The sequence below is a fragment of the Ailuropoda melanoleuca genome, chromosome X, assembly GCF_002007445.2.
Source record: "Ailuropoda melanoleuca isolate Jingjing chromosome X, ASM200744v2, whole genome shotgun sequence".
Classification (NCBI taxonomy): domain Eukaryota; kingdom Metazoa; phylum Chordata; class Mammalia; order Carnivora; family Ursidae; genus Ailuropoda; species Ailuropoda melanoleuca.
The window spans coordinates 35,415,706-35,423,780 of record NC_048238.1 but is presented as its reverse complement, the minus strand read 5'-3'; positions in this window follow the sequence as shown (position 1 = coordinate 35,423,780).

Sequence of the window (8,075 nt, the reverse complement as noted above, 5' to 3'; positions counted from 1 at the left end):
CTTTTTTTTTTTTTTAAGATTTTTTTTTGTTTGTTTGTTTATTCTACAGAGATAGAGACAGCCAGCGAGAGAGGGAACAGAAGCAGGGGGAGTGGGAGAGGAAGAAGCAGGCTCATAGCGGAAGAGCCTGATGTGGGGCTCGATCCCGTAACGCCGGGATCACGCCCTGAGCCGAAGGCAAACGCCCAACCGGTGTGCCACCCAGGCGCCCCACAAAACCATTTCTTATCAGCAGGAGGCTTCATTTCACCCCATTTGATCCATCTGCCTTGTTTTGATCCCGTACAGGAAACCAACCTCTGAAGGCTTCTGCTTGTCCTTAGTACATTGCAAACTGCACCTTTCAGTCAGAACGCAGGTGCTTTCTCGGGTGGGGTTAACAGCCCGTGCTCAAAACGGCTGCTGTCCACGGGGAGCTCGGGCTAAGAGGTCCTTAAGGCAGCCCACAGTGAACCTCCTGGAATCGCTGTTTATGAAAGCTTTAAAAAAATTACAAAAATAAGTGCTTCTGTGTTATCAGGCAGATTTTACATACAGATAGATCGTAAGTCAAATTATTGTGTGGTTGAGACATTTGTTTTTACTGAATCATTTAAGTCAGCCGGAGCTGACCGCAACTATGACAAAGAATTTGGTTCTGGGACGCCTGGGGGGCTCAGTTGGTGAAGCGTCTGCCTTGGGCTCAGGTCATGATCCCAGGGTCCTGGGATCCAGCCAAGCCCCCCACCCCCACGCACGCGCGGGGTGCGGGGCCCTGCTCGGTGGGGAGTCTGCTGCACCCTCTCCCCCTGCCTCTGCGTGTGCATGTTCTCTCTCGTGCACGCGCACTCTCTAATAAATAAAATCTTTTTAAAAAGGCTTAAAAAGGAATTTGATCCGATTGCTGCTGAGCCTTGGAGTCCAACTGCGTGGGTTCGTGGGTTTGATTCCGGGAGGGAGCATTGTTAACTAATTTAGTTACCGCGGTGTTGTGGCTCCTAGCACGGAGGGACTTCCCAGCGGGGCCAGTGGAGTGTGACGGAGTTAGCAAGACGTCAAAGCTGGGGACTGTTATTCATGAGCCAGCGGAGGAGGGACAGACGCAGGGTACAGAAAACTTGGAGAAATCACATGATGGCACGCTTCCACATTCGTTTACTTATGCCTGCTGTTTCAGGCAAGAGCCTGCTTTGCCAGAGGAGGACTAAACAGAACCGTCTGCCAGGCCGCAATTCTCAAATGGGTTTTCATTGTTAAAAAAATGATTTAAAAAAGCCTCGGGGAGGAAGGCGGGGGGCGCCTAGCAGGCTCAGGTGGGACTCTTGATCAGGGGGTGGTGAGTTCAAGCCCCACCTTGGGAGCGGAGCCTACTTAAAAAATAAATGAATAAATAAAGTATAAATAAATAACCCGAAAAACTCCTCAACGTGGGACCTTCCCTGGGAGCGGCAGCTTGCTGCCCTCGACATTTAGTAGAGGCCCTGAAAGCACCAGAAACTGCACTTCTCGTATTTCAGTCTCATTAGATTCTGTACTTTGGTAGTAAATTAAGAAAGCAGAAGGGGGGAGAAAAAAAGATCACCTATTGGGGGGAAAAAATCCAACACTTACAAAGAGTTTATTCTATGAATAACTTTCAATCCTTGCCAGCCCATTTTTTTCTGGTGAACTCTGTCCGACGCCCCCCACTGTGCAAACCGGAAAGCCCAGCCTCGGTTTTCTCCGAAAGAGAGAGGAACCGGGTTGTGGACAAAAACGTCTTTAACATCCTCTCTCCCCCGCACGCGCAGCAGTTGTCCTGGGGGGAGGGGGTGAAACTGATTACAAAATAGTCCCCACGCAGCTGGGACACGCCGACGGTCTCTTCGGAGACAGGACTGTCTACGTGGGTCCCCGGGCCGCGCGGGCCCCTTTCCCGGCTGCCTGCTGGCCGAGGCCGTGGACCCGCAGCCGGGGGAGCCCCCGCCGCCCACTCCCCCCGCGCGCCGCGCGCGCGCCGCCCCTGCGCCGGCTCGTGTGACCCCTGGCGGAAGACAGAGGAGACAAGTTTTTGTGCAGCCCTCTGCCTGCTGAGAAACCCCCGGAAAGGCTTTTAGCTTTCGGAGCAGAGATTTCGGCCCAGGACGAGGACAGTCCGCCTTCCTCATCGGGTGATGAGGGTGACAGCTGTCTGAGATAATCCAGTCTTTCCGCGTCGTCCTGTTCCAGTGCAATGCATGCAGTACTAGCTCGTCAGAGCCCCGACAAATCCGCAGGGAAAAATCCCCACTGGCGTTTTCCAAAGCACACAAAGCCCCGAGCCAGCCGCCATTGGTCATCCACGGAAGTCCTCTCCCGAGCACCGCCGGGAACCAGTGGGTGAACAAGCGGGGCAGAGGTTCCAGAACATTCTTCCTGCTAATTTCAGCAGCAAAGACACATTGAGACGTGCAAACACGACCCCAAAGTTGTGACGCCCCCACATGGTCTTTGCTTTCCTTCAAAGAGGAGAGGCCGGCAGTACCAGAGCATACAGCATTTGTTGCTCTAAAGCAAGTAGCACGGTCCCAAAACATCCTGGATAAAAATAAATTAAGTCGTGTTTCTTTCTGAGTTGGAAATTGCTTCTGGCTGCTCAGCCAACCATGCTTTTTGCTAAACTCAGGGCTTTGTTTTTGCTTCTTACTGAAGCAGGTTTATAAACACCAGAGGCAAAACGCACCGACTCAAACAGATGGCTGCAAGTGCTGCTTCATTTGTCGTTATTTGTTCTGGGAATATTGCAGTGGGGCTGCTGGCGTTGCAGACTGAAAGCTAGAGGAGCGGTCTGGGGCGGGATCAGAGCCCTAGTTGCAGAGCTGGGGCTCAGTACTTCTCTTTTTCGAAAGGAAAATTTGACAGAAACCAGCCTCCTCTTGCTCATGGGACTCTATCACAGGGGAGAAAAACCAGATGACTAGGGATCTTGTTTTCACGAACGGTGGAAGGCAGTCCTGTCTCACTGATGAGGTGGTGGGGTATCGGTGTGGTTCAGTGGGGAGGAGTCCGGAGCCGAAGACCAGGAAAGAATTCTTGAGACGTCGTTGGTGCAAAATTGGTGGTTTACTAAAGCCCGGGGACAGGACCCGCGGGCAGCAAGAGCCGCCGCCCCGGGTTGTGAGGGGTGGCTGATTATATACTATGGGGTTGGGGGAGGTAAGGAAAAAGGGAGGTTTCAAGAGAGCACTTTCATATGTTAAAGAAGACTCACAGGACCCCGGAGGTCTTGCCATTGTCAAGTTAAGGTGGTTTTTCCATCTTGCAAGGCATTAACCTTAAGATGGCTGGGAGCTTCCTGGAGGAACGTTACACTCTGCCCGCTTCAAGTACCTCTCAACGGGCTGTAGGTTATAAGGACATTGAACTGTATCTACATTTCCTTCTGGAAGCTAGGTTATTGATAGAAATGCTTTGTTCTTGTCAATCACTAAGACATAGTACACTGAGGGAGACTCACGTCTTGCAGGGTTGTGATCTCTATAAGTTGTCTTTCCTTAGCTTTAGGGCAGCCAGGAGGGCGTGAGGAATGTCACATAGATCCCATGGGGGGGGTGTGGGGTGTCAGCTTCTGCTCTGTCCTCAGCTTGCCTTCTGTTCCCTCCTCACTAACCCCACGTCTGTGCAGAACACCGTTTGTAACCCAGACCCCCACCGTCACTTCTGGAGAAACACCATCCATTCCTCTGGGCCCTGATATCTTAGCTAGGAAATACTACACTCAGGTCATTTTGCTCACACGATGCGTTATCAAGTGTTCCCGAATTTACCATTTTTTTTTCTTTTTCCTTAGAATTTTTTAAGATCCTCCTGGTCCTTCTCTGGAGAAGCACGACTTCGGTTCTCCCCGTGGGACTGCCAGCCTAGGGCTGCTGCAGCGTGCGGAGCTGGCCCTCCGGCGGCGGGCTGGGCTCCCTTACACACGGCGCCTTGGGTACACAGCGAACGGCGGCCCGGTGGCTTCGGAAGCAAGGTGAGAGAACGGGGCCGAGGACGGGGGACACGGGGACTTGGTTATCATACTTGATTTCTTTTGATGAAAATAACACTAGAAGCAGATGCCCGTTCTGGCTCGGAGGTGCGTGGGTGTTCATTCTACTTGACTCGTCTGTAGTTTACCCCCCCGCCCGCAATGTTTTAAAGAACAGCAGTGCCCTCTGGAAATGGTTTTCAAACCCCACTGCACGTTGCATGTGGAACCTAACAATGCCGCAGACTCCTGGACGCACGGCGTCTAGGCTCAGTCTCCGCGGTGGGACCCAGACATTTGTTTCTTAGAATTTTTTATTTATTTATTTATTTGAGAGTGAGAGCAGAGCAAGAGAAAACACGAGTGGGGGGGGCAGAGGGAGAGGGAGAAGGAGGCTCCCCGCCGAGCAGGGAGCCCGACTCGGGACTCGATCCTAGGACCCAGAGATCACCACCTAAGCTAAAGGCAGAAACTTAGCCGACTGAGCCACCCAGGTGCCCCTGGAAATTGGGTTTTTAAAAAAGCTCCCCATGGGGCACCTGGGTGGCACAGCGGTTAAGCGTCTGCCTTCGGCTCAGGGCGTGATCCCGGCGTTATGGGATCGAGCCCCACATCAGGCTCCTCCTCTATGAGCCTGCTTCTTCCTCTCCCACTCCCCCTGCTTGTGTTCCCTCTCTCGCTGGCTGTCTCTATCTCTGTCGAATAAATAAATCTTAAAAAAAAAAAAGCTCCCCAGATGTTCCTCATTCAGCCAGTCCAGCATCAACCCTTGGACCAGTTTAGAAGTACTACCGCCTTGCAAAAGTTATTCTGTGTATATATATAATCCACCCTACAAAACGCCCAAAACCACGTTAACTCACTTAAAAACCAAGAAACTAGCAGTGTATCTGTCCACGTGGGGATTCAACCCTTTCAGTCTAGCAGAAATCATTACTATAATAAGAACGACAACAAAGGTCTTTTTTTAAAGTCTCTATATGTAAAAAGTGGGTCAAAACTCATTTGACAACATATAGACTATGATCCTTGCGCAGTTGTAAAGCCAGAGTTTGAAATTTTCCTAGTTTAGATCACCGTGCAAGCTGTGAATGGCATTTCAATATAAATGCATTTCCTTCTCAGACAATCTGGAGCTTTAATTCTGCCATCCCTGGGGCAATTCATCTTGACAATAGCCTCTTTTTCACAGCATTGGATGTTAGAGGTCCTACACCAGATTTTCTCGATTGTCCTCATTTTAGCTTGAATTTTCTTCTCTCGTGCACTCAGAGTGATCCTTTCTGTGTTTTGAGGGTAACTAGCTGAAGCCCCATGAGCCCTCACATGTGCATGCACCCCAGTCACTCGTTGGGACTGCTGACCCAGTCTGTACACTTTGTCCCTTACGTTGTTCTTCTTATTTAATATTATTGGGGTTTTTTTAAAGATTTATTTATTTGAGAGAGAGAAAGAGCACGTGCGAGTGCACACAAGCGGGGGTGGGGTGGGGACAAAGGCAGAGGGAGAAACAGGGTCTGCACTGAGCAGGGAGCCCGATGCGGGACTCGATCCCAGGACCCTGGATCATGACCCGAGCCAAAGGCAGACTCAACCCACTGAGCCACCCAGGCGCCCCTCCATTTTAATTCTAAGCGGAGAGATTTTATTAGTTGCCTTTATTTAAACATGAAATTGCCACCGACTGTCTGTCACCAAAGCTGACTTTTTTATAAGAAGAGACAGGAGCACATCGGAAAAAGTCCAGCAAGGACATGCCTGACACTAGCATTTCTCCGGACTGAATACAGATGACTTTACACAAGATGAATGGCTGTGCGCTTGGCGACCAGAGTCTGAGCTTTCCAGAGGCCAGGCTGGGACCCAATGCCCCATTCTCAAATCGAGAGCAAGCGGAACAGCAGTTTGAGGCATTATCAGAATGTGAGTTTGAGGGGCGCCTGGGTGGCTCAGTCAGCCTTCGGCTCAGGTCATGATCTCAGGGTCTTGGGATCGAGCCCCGCATCAGGCTCCCTGCTCGGTGGGGAGTCTGCTTTTTCCTCTGCCCCTCACCCCGCTCGTGCTCCCTCGCTCTCCCTCTGTCTCAAATAAATAAAATCTTAAAAACAAAACAAAACAAACCAACATGAGTTTGAGCAAGAAGTGCACTTCACACGTGGAACTCGTGCTTGGTTCCGATGCCCGCCCTCCCGGCCTCACTTTAGGGTCGCTTCTTCAGCACCCATAAAGTGTCTGCGGCATCAAGCGTTGTCTTGGAGTGATTGTTATGGCAAAAGTCACGTCTGCTGGAAACCCATCTTAGCAAAGAGCAGAGGGAAATGCCCGGAACAGCTCCTGCCCTGAGGCTAGCGGCGGGCAGTTTAAAGTCATGAGGAGGGGGCGCCTGGGTGGCACAGCGGTTAAACGTCTGCCTTCGGCTCAGGGCGTGATCCCGGCGTTATGGGATCGAGCCCCACGTCAGGTTCCTCTGCTATGAGCCTGCTTCTTCCTCTCCCTCTCGCCCTGCTTGTGTTCCCTCTCTCACTGGCTGTCTCTATCTCTGTCGAATAAATAAATAAAATCTTTAAAAAAAAAAAAAATAAAGTCATGAGGAGGCTTGTCTTTCATCAGAATGACAGTGGTGGGCACGGGAATACACGAGCTTTGTATTTTTTTAACGAGGGAAAGCATTCCTAGTTGAGATCAAGGTTAAGAACCATACACAAAGTAAGACTGTTGGCATCGTGTCTCTTCCCATTGCAAGGGGCGCCTGCCAGAGACCCTCTTCTGAGCTGCGAGTGTATAACCTGCCAGGGTACTTACTCTCAAATCGAAGCTAAGGAAAAGGCACGTTTCAGTTTTCCACACCGTAACCCCGCATCCAATTCGTAACAAAAGCTGTTCCTCAACGGGAGCGCCCACGAGATGCACGGCCTAGACCCGCCGCGGCCGATGTCCGCATCGCGTATGCGCTGCTTGAGGCAGCTGTTTCCTCTTCTCATCTAGACGCAAAACTAGCTCTGCGTTTCGGATTTAATATATACGTTGGTGAACAGATTCAGAACACAAAAAAACCCAACCTTTTTTTTTTTCCCTGACTCGCTAGTCAAATTTATTTATTTTAAAAGATTTTATTTATTTATTTGACAGAAAGAGTGAGCACAAGCAGGGGGAGCAGCAGGCAGAGAGGGAGAGGCAGGGGTGGGGTGGGGACAGAGGGAGAGGGAGAAGCAGGGTCCGCACTGAGCAGGGAACCCGATCTGGGGCTTGATCCCAGGACCCTGGGATGGAGACCTGAGCCGAAGGCAGATGCTTAACTGACCCAGGTGCCCTTCGTTAGTCAAATTTAGAAGACCAAGTTTTAACAACTGCTTTAAACCAACCTAACACTAAACTTCAGCATTTAGCTGGAGATTCAGGTATGACATTATTTAGTTATGTCTTCCTTTGATCCTAGCCTTGTATTTTCAGTTCATTCTTGACTTTAAAAAAAAAAAAAGCATTTCAATAAAAACATTCTAGAGTTAAACCAGCTTCCCTAGGATATAAATTATTACTCCTCAGCCTCAGATTGATTTTTGTAATGATTATTGTCTATCATACTTCATAGCAGAACAGCAATTAAAAGCTTAAATGTAAATCAAATATTGATAAATTATTACTTCTCAAAAGCACTCGAAAATGTTACTCTTGGTTACTTGGCACCACGCTTTTCTAGAGACAAAAACACAATGAGTGGAGGGATATCCTGTAGCCATTTCTAGTTTATCACGGGTGGTAAGGTGTTTTCAACACTACATTCTTCTCCAGCCTGCCCTCTTTCCAAAACAGTCTATTGGATTCTATTTCCTATTCAGACGGAGCATCTGCTAACCTCAGTGCAAGAAGCCTATTTCAAGTGTTTAATGCTGCGTCAGTACGTGCTAAATAGTAACTCAACATCCAGTGTATCTAGCACTTGCCTTTCTAGCAACTGCGAAACCATGCTACATTAGACAGACAAGTCTGTTCATATTTTATTGCAAATCTGAATTTTTAGATTTTGCTTTTTAATTAAAAAGCCCAACCTTGGGACAAAAGAGAAGGCTAACTGCAACCTAAGAGCTTGGTATGTATGTATTTTTTTTTGTTG